Consider the following 14544-nt stretch of genomic DNA (forward strand, 5'->3'; position numbering starts at 1 on the left):
TATAATTACTAACCAGTAAGTCCATCAGAGTAGGATGGACTGATTAAATTCAATCATTTCACCTCTGAATATTCCAGCATTAACACAAGGAGCTTTGTGGAGGACATCTCATCCAAACCAAAACACTAACTTAAAAACATCCCAGGATAAAGTTCAAGACTATAGGAATACGAACATACCCAGTACCCTTCAAGGTAAAATTAGTAATGTCTGGCATGTAACAAACTTACCAAGAAGGAAAAGAAACAAGAAAATACAACTATAAGAGATTAATCCATCAATGAAAACTAGCCTATAATTAACATATACATTAGAATTAGAAGATAAAGACTAGAAAAAAATTATTATGACACTATTAGCTATCTTCAAAACGATAAATGGAGATACAGAAGATTTAAAAACAAATCATAGAGATGAAAACTATAATATCAAAGATTAAAATGTAATGAGTGGGATTAATAGCAGATCAAACATCACAGATCACAGCCCAAGAAAAGACTAGTGAACTTGAAGATATAACAGAAACTAAAACAAGACACATAAAGAAAAGAGAATAACAATTGAAAAATGAACACAGCACCACTGAACTGTGAAACAACTTCCAGTGGCCAAATATACGTGAAACTGAAAGAAGGGTCTGGGCAGGAAAAAAAATTTAAAGAAACAATAATAACCAAAATGTTTTCCAAGCTTACTAAAAATTATAAACTCATAGATTCAAAAGTTCAACAGTTTCAAGCACAAGGAATGTGAGAACCACACAAAGCACAATATGGTCAAACAATTCAAAGCCAATGACAAAGTGATAAAGATAAAATATTAAAAGAAGATTAAGTAGTTTGCTAACTACTATTCTATGTGGAACTAGTGAATTTAAAAAGGTGAATTTAAAATTCATGACCATGCATATTCATGAATCAGTATTGTTAAGATATGAGTTAACTATTGATTCATAGATTTAATGTAATCCCAATTACAATCTCAGCAGGTTTTAAAAAAATATAAACCAAGGGCTGAGCTCAATGGTAGAGTGCTTACTTAGCATGCATAGGCTTCGAATTTGATCCCTACCACAGCTAGATAACTGACTAAATAAATTAATATTATTGCTGGGGATGGTGGCTCTCCTACAGTCCCTAGTTGGGGAGGCTGAGGCAGGATGGTTGCTTGAGCACAGAATTTGAGACCAGACTGGCAATATAGTGAGACCCATCTCAAAATAAATACGTTAAAAAAGTTGAAAAGCCAAATCTAAAATTCAGATGGAAACAAAAGTACCTAGAATAGCCCAAACAATTTTTTAAATAAAGAACAAAATTAGATAGTTAACACTGCCCACTTTCAAGGTTTGTTAGAAAAGTAAAGTTATCAGGACAGAGTGAAACTGTCCTAGAGATAGACAAATAAATCAATGGAATGCAATAGAGAGACCAGCAGTATGTCCACACATATTGACAATTGATTTTTTTAACTTTAGATTTATTTAATTTTTTTAGTTGTAAATAGACACAAAATCTTTATTTTATTTATTTATTTTTATGTGGTGCTGAGGATTGAACCTAGTGCTTCACACATTCTAAGAAAGTTTTCTACTGCTGGGCTACAAACCCAGCTCCGACAACTGATTTTTGATATAGATGCAGAAAATTTTGTAAAAGGATAGTGTTTTCAACCAGTGATACTGGAATAATTAGATACTGATATGCAAAAAAAAGAGCTTCAACCTATGGACAATATGTAAAAATTAATTCAAATGGATCACAGGCTTAAATATAAAACCAAAAATTTCTAGTATACAACACAAGAGAAAATACAACATGGGGTCGGGTGAAGATTTCTTACATACAACATCAAAAGTAGTATGCATTAAAACATTTGATAAATTGGACTTACCAAAATTAAAAGCTTTGGGCTGGGGATGTGGCTCAAGCGGTGGCGCGTTCGCCTGGCACCATATACAAACAAAGATGTTGTGTCCACCGAAAACTAAAAAAATAAAATAAAAATAAAAAAAGCTTTGCTTTTTAAGAAAGGAACTGTTTCTTCTTCTTAGAAGACACTGTTAAGAGAATAAAAAGACTAGAAGAAAATATTTGAAAACCATTTCTGATAAAAGATTTACATCCAGAATATTTTTAAAAACCTCTTAAAACTCAACAATCATGGATGGCATTTGCAGATAAATGGATGGAATTAGAGAAGATAATGCTAAATGAAGTTAGCCAATCCCCCAAAATCAAATTCCGAATGGTTTTTTTGATATAAGGAGGCTGATTCATAGTGGGATAGGGAGAGGAAGCATGGGAGGAATAGATGAACTCTAGATAGGGCAGAGGGGTTGGAGGGGAAGGGAGGGGGCATGGGGTTGTTAATGATGGTGGAATGTAATGATCATTATTATCAAAGTACCAGTATGAAGACACGAATTGGTGTGAATATACTATGTATACAACCAGAGATATGAAAAATTGTGCTCTATATGTGTAATAAGAATTGTAATGCATTCTGCTGTCATATATAAATTAAAAAAGAAAATAGTTCAGTAAAAGAATGGGTAAAAGATTTAAACAGAAGCTTTATTAAAGAAAGTTTGCAAATAAAAGTAAGCACATGAAAAGATGCTCAAGTTCATTAGTAATTAAATGTAAATTAAAACCACAATGAGAAATCATATCTATTGGAATGGTAAAAATAAAAAATCTAACTGTATATCAAGTGTTGATTAGGATGTGGAGGATCTGGAACTCATACACAAGAACAGCAATATAAAATTATACAAATATCTCTGAAATACACTGTTTTTAGTTTTTTAAAAATTTAAATGAATACCTGCCATCTGATCAGTCATATCATTCCAGGTATTTATCCACAATAAATGAAAGCATATGTCTACTTAAAGACCTACAAAAGCTTTATTTTTAAGAGTCCTAAACTGGAAATAACCCACATGCCCATCAACAGAGGAATGGATAAACAAACTGTTGTATAAGTAATACTCAGCAATAAAGAAAAATGAACCGTTTCTGCATGCTGTGGCAACATAGATGACTCTCACAATTTTTATTCTGTGTGAAAGAAACAAAAGAGAGAGTACATATTGAATTATTTCATTCATAAGATTTCTATAAAATGAGCCAGGCACCATTACTTGCATCTATAGTTTCAGCTACTTGGGAGGCTGAGGCAGGAGGATCACTTGAACCCAGGAGTTTGAGGCCATCCTGGGCAACATAGTAAGACCCCATCTCAACAAATATTAGAAAATGGAAATGCAAAGGGGAGGGAGGGGGAAGGAGGAGGTGAGGTGGTAGGAATAATGGTGGAATGAGTTGGACATCATTACCCTAAGCACATGTATGAAGATATGAATGGTGTGAAAATACTTTGTGTACAATCAGTGACTTGAAAAATTGTGCTCTATATGTGTAATATGAAATGAATTGCATTCTGCTATCATGTATAACAAATTAGAATAAATAAATAATTTAATAAAAAAAGAAAATGTAAATGCATAAGCTGGGCATGGTGGCACAAGTCTATAATCCCAGTGATTGGGAGGTTGAGGCAGGAGGATTGCGAACTCAAAGCCAGCCTCAGCAACAGCAAGGTGCTAAGCAACTCAGTGAGATCCTGTCTCTAAATAAAATACAAAAAAAGGAAGGGGATGTGGCTCAGTGGTCAAGTGTCCCTGAGTTCAATCCCCACATACCAAAAAAAAAAAAAAAGAAAGAAAAGAAAATGTAAATGCATAGATAGTGACACATCAAATTAGTGGTTGACAGGGGCCGTAGAATAGGAGGGAAGAGTTTCAATGGGGTACTAGGCATCTTTTGAGAGTCATAGATATATTCATTATCTTGAATATGTGATGGTTTCACTGGTATGTTGTGTTCATACTTATTAAATTCCACGTATCAAATATATACACCTTATTATATGTCAATTATAGTTCAATAATCTTTTTAAAATTAAAATGTAGCAAGATAAATATGTAATAGTCCCATCATCCAGCTTCAATTATTTTCAGCATTCCGCTCTTCTCTTTCAAGGATTTTGCTCTCAAGGGGAGCAGGGAAATGGTCTGTGCTTAGAAAAATCTGACATCACACAAGAATTTTTAATTTTTACTAAGGTGGGACTTGCTACAGTGTGCTTATATGTAGATGAGGGGAGAGGACAAACTGACACAAGAGTAAGAAGAAATGACTAAGAGTCCTTGAGTGGCAGGAGAGTCTGGCTGGTGTTATGTGTGCAAGGGAGGGATGAGCCGAGGAGAAGAGAATAGCTCATTTATAACAGAAGGGAAGACAAAGACATGAATAGGTTCACTTAATAGGTCACACTGACTCTTTGTTACTGATGATGATAATATCAGTAATTGAAATGAGAATAGTTAATAGGCCTTTGTATTCATTAATAAGATGAGTCACATAAATTTAGCAGTGCTTGAGTTTCTTGGATGAAGTTTTCAACAAAGTAATCAATAAGTATGTTATAGGTACAGATTTCTCTGTATTTTCAGCTAAGAAAAGACAATGGCCCTAATCCCAACTCTCATTTGGTCTGAATTGGAGTAATCAATTATGCTAGATGTTGGAAATTCCTGTCTATATATTCAGTGTAAAAATTAAATTGCCATCCATTGTTTTTTCAGTGTTGTGATATTTCACAAGTAACTACTTTTGTTTCCTGTTTCCTGACACCTTGTTAATACCACCATCATCACTTTCACCACCTCTATCTACACAACAAAAGTAACAACAGTTACCTTTTATTAAGTGTTGCTAGGTGTCACTATCTCCATCTTCATAACAGACCTGTAAGGTAGATGGTAAGATTAGCCCCTGTTGACAGTTGTGGAAAATTAGGCATCAGAGTTAGGCTATTATGCCAATGTCACACCTCAGAAGTATGAGAGCTAGAATGAAAATCCAAGTCTGCGTGACTCTAAAGTTCTTGCTCTGAAGAATTATTAGGCTCTATCATTGCTCCTTATAAATGAGAAGTTTTACTGGCAAGAGTAGATATATTCATATTTCTCTCCAATTCTAATTTATTGTAAAGATCACTTTTTGACAATGATAAAAGAACTCAGAAGAATGAAAATAATTCATAGTTCTGACATCCTGTTGCAACAACTGTTTTCATTTTTCTCCATTTCCTTTTGATCCTTATCCATATGTACATATTTTGCATAGCTGTAGATGCGATTTTATATTCTGTTTTTATGCTTAATGTTATACCATTTTCCTTGTTGCTATTTCATCTTTAATGGATGTATTATTCCATATAGAATGGAATGTTAAAATATTAAATGAAATATTAAAAGATTAAAATATTGCATTTTGTTAATGTGTGATGATTAGTTAATCAATAACCTACAATGGACAAAATTTGTTTCCAGTCTTTTAGTTTCATGATCTAAGCTGAAACAAACTGTTTGATTTTCCACTATCTTTTGTCAGTTTTTTCTTAGAATATATTCCCAGGAGTAGACCAAATAAGAATTTGAACATATTTATAGATTTGATACTTTAAAAAGGATAAAATTAGGAGAGCTTATATCATATATATATATATATATATATATTTAGTTATAGATAGACACAATACCTTTATTTTACTTGTTTATTTTTATGTGGTGCGGGGGGTCGAACCCAGTGCCTCATGCATGCTAGGCAAGCGCTCTATCACTGAGCCACAGCCCCATCCCAATAGATTGTATCTTAGATCAAGGTAGATAAATTTTATAACTACCAAGAACAGATTAACTATATGAATTATTGTTTAGGAAGACCACAATTGAAGAAAAATTGGGTATGACTGCTAATGGCTACAAGGCTGATTTTTAGGGTGTTGAAATATTCTGGAATTACATAGTGATGATGGCCGTACAACTTAATGAATGTATTAAAAACAATTATATGTATATATTGGAAGGTGGATTTTTGGGGATGTGAATTATATCTCATTAAAGCCATTATAAAAAATTAGACAAAGTTTCTGATATTCCTATTAACAGTATTAACAATTGCTGTAGGGGAGTTCTAGATTCGGTTTTTATATTTGGATTCAGTGTATCATAGTGGCTAATTAATTAGATTACTAGGGTTTGAGCTGCGGTGTTGCTGTTTATCTGCTGTGGGGCCCTTTGCAAGTGCTGAAGGTTGCATCCTCTAGAAGCTGACACTGAGACAGAGTTTGAGGTGCAGAATGCTTGTTGAGGACCAGTGGGCAAAAGCAGGACAGGGCAGAGGAAGGGGTAGAAGTGAGATGTGAGCCTGACAAACCCTGGACCAACCCAGAGCTCTGATGAGACTGGGTGTGTTCAGGTTGGTATGGCTGTAGACCAACCTGGAGCTCTGGACTGTCAAAACTCCTACATTGAACTGAAATGGTCAGGCCTTTACTTGGGCCCAACTTAGTGCTGTGTAAAGAAAACTGCTGTGAGCTGGCTTGGGAAGGGAAGGCATTACTTTAAGTGAGGGGCTCTCTGCTGCTGGGGCTGACTGCACTGGTCCACTCCCCAAGCTGGGCACCAAGGCCTGCCTTGGCCAGTGGCTTGGGTGGCATATCTGTGAATATCATAGCAAGTTGCTTTGACCTCTTTTGCCTTAATTCTCTCACCTGTGAAACTGAGATAATAGTAGTACTTCTTTGTATTATTACAGAAATTAAATGTGATTATGATTATACATGTAAAATATTTAGAACGTTCCTTGTTATATGATAAATGTTTATAAATGTTTAAGAGATGTTATTATTATTTTCTTATTAATCTACTAAATAATATAGTCAGCTTTTCCCAGACTATGCTAAAGAATTACAATGCAACATGTATACTGAGAAAGATTTGAAAATTTTTTAAAAAAGAGACTTCAAGTTGTGTACAATGGTGACTAAGAAGTAATTCCAGTGACTAAGAAGGCTGAGATAGGAGGATCTCGAATTCAAAGCCAGCCTCAGCAATGGTGGGGCACTAAACAACTCAGTGAGACCCTGTCTCTAAATAAAATACAAAATAGGGCTGGGGATGTGCTCAGTGGTTGAATACCCCTGAGTTCAATCCTGGTAACAATAACAAAAACAAAAAAACAACAACCTAGGCTTCATTTTTTAGAAAGTTTTAGGTTCACAGCAAAAATGAGCCAAAATGCCTGGCATAGTTGCGCACACCTATAATCCCAGCAGCTGAGGCAGGAAGATTGCAAGTTCAAAGCCAGCCTCAGCAATTTAGCAAGGCCCTAAGCAATTTAGTGAGACCCTGTCTCAAAATAAAAATATAAAAATGGCTGAGGATGTGGCTCAGTGGTTAAGTGCCCCTGGGTTCAATCCCTGGTACAAAAACAAACAAACAAAAAACCAGAAAGCCAAAAATACAAAGGATTACCTTATTCTTCCTCCCCATGGACATGCACATCTTCCCCTTCTAATCTGGGTACATTTAAGAAAAGGAGCAATGGCATCTATTGGAGGTGGCTTTGAGGCCAGAATAGGCAGAACCTAAAAGGAATCATTTGAATAATGTGAAATCTTCCCTGCCCCCAGTTTCCCCATTATCTATCTATTTATGACTGATATTTCTATCTCATTCAATCATTTGTGGTTATTAACACCTCCGAACAGTGAACATGGGTTTATTGGATCCTTCCTGCTATGACAATTAACTGAGAACAGAATCTCATGTTGAGGAAATTAGTTTTGATAAATAGATTTGGGTTATAGTTTTAGAATGGTGGGTGGGAGCTCCTCAGTGCAGGAATTTGGGGGCAGTGGGCCTGCATGCTGTCAGCAGCAGAGCCTGCACACTTGTGGGGAAGGCAGCCTGAGCTTGTGGATGCCTTGCTTCAGAGCTGTGTGGGAGGATCAAGAGAGGAGGCAAATGCTCCAAAAGGGAGGGTGAAAGATAAGAAGCAGCCTTTGCTTAGTCATAGCTTTGCCTAGGGATGACTCTAAGTATGGTTCTACAGAAGGGAAGCCAGCCTAGATATTTCACTTTTAAATTTTTGGTTCAATTTCAGTTTTTATCAAAATTGTATGGGAGAAAATTTCTAAGTTTTGAAACAGTTTTATTTTTCATAAAAATTATCATACACTGAAATGGACTTTTGGGAGAGGATAAACAATCTGCATTTTAACACATGTGTAAGTTCCCTCTCTTACACGTGTGTTAAAAACCAGAATACAGAACAATTCTACCACCACAAAAAACACCTCTCACAACCACTGATCTATATTCCATTATTACAGTTTGAGACAGCTCTGCTTTTAATAGTCTTCTGTTTTATCTTCACAGAATTTGTAAAGATTATGGGCTTTGGAGTTGGAAGGAAATGCTTCCTCCTCCACTGCTATGTGTGTGATTTGGGGAGATTAACTTAATGCATGTGGGAAGAAAAGGTAACACACTCATAGGGTCTCCTCCCCTGCCCACTGAGGATAAGTCTGTCTCTGTCATCTTGACAATCAGGCCTTCCTCAACAGATCAAAGGCAAGTTAAGCAGGGGTCTAGACTAGTGTGATTTACAATGAAAGGACAGAAAGTTACTTGAAAAAAGAAAATAGCAGGTTTGGCAGGTGAAATGAAAACAAGGCAGAAAACAAAAGAGTGATCATAGGCTGAGGAACCTGCCTGAGTTCATATGGATAGTGGGGGGCGGTGGGCGGGGGGGGGGGGGGGGGGGGGAGCCAGGCTTCTAACCCAGGTGGCCCTGCTCCTGACTTTGTGTTTCTACCTACTTCATTTTGCAATACAGTTGTAACACATGGAAACAAGGAGTTCATGTTGTCTTCTGTATTTTACAATACACTGAATTATTCTGACATTTTATTTTCTTTACAAAAAATGGACATTTTGAAGTATCACTTCAATTTTTAAATTTAAATATATAAATATATGTTTCTCATTATAAAATGTCCTCTTGATGATTTAGGGCTCATATTACAGAGAAGTCTAGTTTCTACCACTCACTCCTACCTGGTTCTTTAGTCCTTCCCTTAGGTGATTATTTTGTTTACTTATTTTGTAGTTTTTCCTTCTATTTAAAAACATATATGAGTTGTATTTCTTACTTAATGCACACTATTGGGCTGGGAATACAGCTCAGTTGGTAGAGTGCTGGGTTCAATCCCGAGCACCACACATACACACACACACACACATACCCCAAAAAAGCACACTATTTTATGGAGATCATTCCATAACAATGTACGGAAATATTTATCATCAAGATCATGGTTTTGAGGAGAAAGAAATGGAATGCAGAAATTGTTATAATGTCATTTTTTTGACTACATGGAATTAAATTAGAAATCAATAAGAGAATTTGTATCTAGAAAGAACTTCAAAATTTTGAATATTAATCAACACACATCTAAATAATCCATGGATAAGATGAAATCACAAAGAAAATTAGAAAATGTGATTTGAATGAAATTGACCACACAATATATCAAATCTGTGAGACACAGCTAAAGTAGAGTTTTCAGGAACATTTATAATGTGAAACACTGAACACATTAAACACTAAACAGTTTCTGGAAGAGCAGAAAGTTCTCAATTATTAACCTAAGTTTTGCATTGAGATACCTGAAAAAAAAAAAACAGGAACAAATTAAAACTAAAGTTAGCAGAAGGTAGGAGATAATAAAAGAACTAGAAAACAGGGTAAAAGAGAGAAAATGAATAAGACAGAGACTGGGTCTTTAAAAAGATTAATAAAATTGATAAACCTCTATCCACAGTTTTGAAGAAAAACAACAACAAAGACACAAATGACCAATATTAGGAATAAAAGGGGTATACTATTAAAGATCCTACAGGTATAATAAGGATTATTATGGCCAGTTTTTTTTTTAATATTTATTTCTTTCTTTCTTTAGTTCTCGGCGGACACAACATCTTTGTTTGTATGTGGTGCTGAGGATCGAACCCGGGCCGCATGCATGACAGGCGAGCGCGCTACCGCTTGAGCCACATCCCCAGCCCCTTATGGCCAGTTTTATACCAATAAATTTGATAATTAAGATAAAAGAAACACATTTCTTGAAAGACATGAACTACTAAGGCTTATTGAAAAAGAAACAGATAGCTTAAACAACTTTCTATTAAGGAGATTGGGTTAATGGAATTGAATTTGTAGTAAAAAACAAAACAAAAATCTTTCTACAAAGAAGCTGACCCAGATGAATTCAAAGGTGAATTTTACCAAACATTTAAGGAAAAATAATATCAATTATTCAAAAACTCTCCCCCCAAATGGGTCAGCATTACCCTGATATGAAACAAAACAAAAACATAAAAAAGAAACAACCCTACAGATTAATATTGTCACTAGTACAGATGCAAAGATGTTAACAAAGTATTAGGAAATTTAATTTAGCAGTATTTAAAAGGAATAATATATCATGACTAAATGAGGTTTATCTGAGGAAGGGTAAAACTCTCTAGATGTTTGAAAATCAATCAGTGTACTTCATCCTCCTAACAGATGATAAAAGATAAATTATATGATTATCTCAATAGATGCAGAAAAAGCATCTTATAAAATTTAACATCAATTCTTTTTTTTTTTTTTTTTTGGTATTGGGGATTGAACTCAAGGGTGCTTGACCAGTAAGCCACATCCCCAGCCCTATTTTGTATTTTATTTAGAGACAGGATCTCACTGAGTTGCTTAGTGCCTTGCAGTTGCTGAGGCTGGCTTTGAACTTGTGATTCTCCTGCCTCAGCCTCCCCCATCACTGGGATTACAGGCTTGTGCCACTGCACTTGACTCTTAACATCAATTCTTGATAAAACCAAAAAGTTCTAAGGAGATGAGGAATATGATATGATAAAGGCTGTCAATGAGCAACCTAGAGATAACCACACACATAATGTGAAAAGACTCAAAGTTTACCATTATGAACGAGGAGGAGAAATGTATATATATCATTACCACTTCTATTCCAGATTGCATTCAAGGTTCTACCCAGTACAGAAAGGACAGACAATTATACAAATTCATATAGATTTGAAAAGAAGTAGTACTGTCTCTACTCATAGATTACATGGCCATTTGCATAGAAAATTCCAAATAATCGGGACTGAGGTTGTGATTCAGTGGTAGAACACTTGCCTAGCATGTGTGAGGCACTGGGTTCAATTCTCAGCACCACATATAAATAAATGAATAAAATAAAGGTCCATACATCTAAAAAAATTCCAAATAATCTACAACTAAAGCTACTATAACTAGTCAGTGAGTTTATCAAGATTATAGGTTTCAAGATCAATATAAACAATTGGATGTTGAAATTAAAAATCATTTGCAATGTGATTAAAAATGAAATACTTAGGGATAAATAAATAAATAAATAAATTGGTGCCAGGGATTGAACTCAGGGGTACTCGACCACTGAGCCCACATCCCCAGTCCTATTTTTATTTAGAGACAGGGTCTGAGTTGTTTAGTGCCTTACTTTTGCTGAGGCTGGCTTTGAACTTGTGATTCTCCTTTCTTAGCCTCCAAGCCATTGGGATTACAGGTGTGTGTCACTGTGCCTGGCTAAGAATAAATTTAAGAACAACAACAACCCCAAGATCTATATATATAAAACTATTTAACAGCTGAAATTATAGAAAACTTAAATCATGTTCATAGATTGGAAACCTCAACATTATTGTTGAGATGCCATCTCTCCAAAATGATCATTATATTCAATACAATTTCACTTAAAATTCCAGCAAGTTTTCTGTTAAAAGTAGCAAGTTGACTTTATCATTAATATCAAAAACAAAGAATGTAATATAGCCAAAAATGTTTTTGAATATGAAGAATAAAATTAGAGAATTTATGATACTTGGTTCAAGACATTTTAAATTGGCATAAAAACAAAATAGATATATCCATGGAACAGAATAAAGAAACCTGAAATCCACCCAAGTATATGGTCATTTGATTTTGGTAAAGAATACTCTTGTCTTTTTTTTAATTTTTAATTTTTTGGTACAGGGATTGAACCACAGGGTGCTTAACCACTTAGCCACATCCGAGCCCTATTTTATTAGAGACAGGGTCTCTCTGAATTGCTTAGGGCCTCACTAAGTTGCTTAGACTGTGATCCTCCTGCCTCAGACTCCTGAGTTGCTGGGATTATAGGCAGGCACCACTATGCCCTACTAAAAATAGTCTTAGTGGTGTTCAAGAAACTGAATATCTCTAGGTAAAGGAACGAGCCTTGGCCTTTACTTTGCCCCATATGCAAGTTATCTTGAAATATCATAAAATTTAATATAAGAGGGAAGTCCACAAAAGACCCAGAAAAAAAAATGCAGCAGAAAAATTTTAAGACCATGGCTTAGGCAAAGAAAAAGCAGGAAACAGAAAAGAAAAAAAAAATCAATTAATTACACTAATCATAAGTTATAACTTTTGCTCTTTAAGAGATACTGCTAATAAAATGGAAAGCCAAACAGTAGATTTGAAGAAAATATTTGCAAAGCACATCTGATAAAAGGACTGGTATGTAGAATATAGAACTTTCTACTGAGAATGGCAGATAGACATCTAGAGCTCAAAGTGAAAGGCTATCACCTATACTGATCTAACCTTTAAAACAAAGAAACTTTCTAAAATATTCACAACATAGAACATAATTTGTATTTTCAATTCAGGATCATGTTGAATATATATGTCTGGGTTAATTTTATTGGGTTCATATCCAAGTCAACTCTAGTCAGCCCTCTGTATCCACAGATTCCACATCTGCAAATTTTACCAACTGTGGATGGAAAAATATTCTGCAGGAAAATATGTTACATTTGTTGTTGATGTAGTTATTAGGCCTGTGATGGTGGTGTCTGTACTGAAAGTGCAGACTTTTTTTTTTCCTTGTCATATTCCCTGAATAATACTGTGTAACAATGATTTCCTAGCACTTATGTTGCATTATGTATTTTAAGTAATCTAGAGATGATTTAAAATACAGGGGAGGATTACATAGGTTATATAAAATAATATGAAGCACTATATTATTTTATATAAGGAACTTGAGCATTCTGGAATTTTGGCATCTGGGGAGAAGGGTCCTGGAAACAATCCCCTGAGGATGTCTAGGGACAACTATGTCTTAATGCCTACAACATGGTAGGCACTCAACAAATAGTTGCTGAACAAATATATTGAATACTTCTTCTTACCAGGGTATTGGAGACTTCTAGAGTCCCTGAACTCAGCAGGATATGGACAGGTTTAGGATGCAAACTCTGAGAAATGGCTACATGACTGGAGATCCCTTGGAACTCACAGTGTCTGGTGGAAGGATGGGAAGAACTGATGCTACTTGTTACTTTGTTCAGTGACTTTGCATCAAACTGCTGTCCTCTTCTCTTCCAAAAAAGTTCTCTTAAACCTAGCTACAATCCTCTCTGATGCAGACATTGCATATTTTTATTGCACTGGCAATTGGAACCATCTAGGAAAGACCTGCGACTTTTCTGAAAATTGAATTTTTGAGTTTCCTGTTGTGATTCTGGCAACAGGGCCTGGCAGTGTCACAGGGAGAATAAGCTTGAACGTCCTTGCTTTTATGGCAGGTAGCCATTTTAGCTCACTGTTCCCAGCTGAGTTCAGCCTGGGCACTGAAGTATTATGCTCCTAATCATGCAGGAACCTGTGCATTCAATTAAAATGTGGTGTGACTTCCTGAAAACCACCAGTTAGGATGATTACATTCCCTTAACTCAATTGGGCAGGATGGCACATGTCCTAAAACTTGCTGTTGTCTCTTATTAGCAGTTATTTCTCACCACCCAAAGTCCAAGAAAACAATCCTCCTTCTGTGGTCATTATTTCTTCGGAGGACCGCTGACTCTCACCGTGTGTGTCCTCAGCATCCTGTGCACGATGCAGATTGGGCTTGCATGTCATGATTATTGAGCAAATTTGAAAATAAGTGGGTTTGTAGGAGTCAGAGTGAGAGGAGTAGCTTGTGTAGTGAGAGGAGTGGGAAGGTAACGGACTGTAGGAGGGATGAGTCATAGCTGCTTTGAGCTTCAGAAACAGCTCAGCCTGGCCGGCTGTGGGGCCTGGCTTTGCCTTTTTAGCAAGTGAATCTATCCGTATTCTTCTCAAAGAGCTGGGGCAGGAATGAGTTGGGAGGCCCTCAATAGGAGATTCCACATTTAGAAGCTGCACCTTAGTATCTTGATTTTGCTCATGGACAGTTTGTTTTGGACTGATCATCAGGATGAACCCAAGGAAGTGACCGGAAGGAGGGACTGCCAACACGACAGAGGCTGAAATACACCAAATCTCACCCTCTTTGGAGAGGATCTGGAAGGATCTGATAATGTTGCATTTTCAAAATTAGGATATTCTTAATGCTTTTTCATTTTTCTCAATTCAGACAAAAGTTCACATGTAAAATTATTCACCACACCCTTAAATGTGTTAAGAGGGAAGAGTTTATGTTAAAAACAACAACCAAAAAAAGCTAAAAAAAGAGACATTATAATGGGTTAGGTTCGTGAACTCACTGGAAATGTAGGAGAAGAAGAGG

At 35.7% G+C, this 14544-nt stretch overlaps 1 long non-coding RNA gene across 1 annotated transcript; it reads right to left on the reverse strand.

Moving 5' to 3' along the window:
- Positions 1-1908: 1908 nt before the first annotated feature.
- Positions 1909-7462, reverse strand: LOC139705050 (uncharacterized). The gene is made up of 3 exons (XR_011706942.1): positions 7391-7462; positions 4769-4817; positions 1909-1986 (listed from the first exon to the last, which is right to left on the reverse strand). It is a non-coding gene; the product is annotated as an uncharacterized lncRNA (long non-coding RNA).
- Between the last annotated feature and the right edge of the window lie 7082 nt (positions 7463-14544).

Source organism: Marmota flaviventris, chromosome 3, assembly GCF_047511675.1.
Source record: "Marmota flaviventris isolate mMarFla1 chromosome 3, mMarFla1.hap1, whole genome shotgun sequence".
Lineage (NCBI taxonomy): Eukaryota > Metazoa > Chordata > Mammalia > Rodentia > Sciuridae > Marmota > Marmota flaviventris.